Genomic DNA, 928 nt, shown 5'->3' with positions numbered 1-928 from the left:
CAAAGACTGGATCTGCAGAGTGGAATGAGTCTCCTGCTTTTCTGGGAATGGGCAAGAACAGTCATATGGAAAACATGGCTCTGAGTGCCAGCAACCTATAGTTGAACCATCATCAATTACTGTGATTTGTTCTCCCAAGTTCCGTGATGAAGACCCCTGTCTCAATGATTGAAACGCCTTCCTAAACCCAGAGTTATACTTGAGAACCCTCAATGCATATTAAGAAGCAAATTAATTACTGAAGCACCTTACAGAAGAACAGCTGCTACTAGGGAACCACAGTAATCACGCTGCAACAGAAATATGAGGAAACTGGCACGCTCCCTTGTGGCAAAAAGTGCCTCGGACCGTTTCGGGGAACTGAAGAGTAGGCGGGATGAAGGATATGTTTCCCTCATTCCCACCAGCCACAGAACTTCCATGTGCGGCCTCTGCTGAAGGCAGTTTCATTTCCTGTGAGGAAAAGTACAGAAACTCCATCTGTTTAATACTAAACTGGGACCGCCTCTGTGGTCTAGTGGTCAGAGTTCCTGGCTACAGATCCATAGGTCCGGGTTCGATTCCCGGCGCTAACAGATTTTCTGAGAACTAGTAGGTCTGGAACGGCGTCCGCTCAGCCTCATGAGGATAATTGTGGAGCAATTTCAAGGAAATAGCGGCTTCGGTTCAGAAAAACGAAATAAACGGCCGTGGGGATTCTTTGAGCTGACCACGCGGCATCCCCTATCTGCTAAAGTTGGCACTGATTTCGCCCACAAGCTGCGGTCGCTCGGTCGGTATAGTTCGCTTGACGACTACAGACCACAGAGTTAGTTTTTTATACTAAACTGAAATTATAGCGAGTTAAATTTCCTCGTTAGCTGTAATTGTGTTGGGTCCGTGACACTCACTGGACAACGCTGACTATCTGCTGTGTTACACAGTACAC

The sequence above is a fragment of the Cryptotermes secundus genome, unplaced genomic scaffold (assembly GCF_002891405.2).
Source record: "Cryptotermes secundus unplaced genomic scaffold, Csec_1.0 scaffold651, whole genome shotgun sequence".
Lineage (NCBI taxonomy): Eukaryota > Metazoa > Arthropoda > Insecta > Blattodea > Kalotermitidae > Cryptotermes > Cryptotermes secundus.
Note: the sequence above shows the minus strand (reverse complement) of the source record.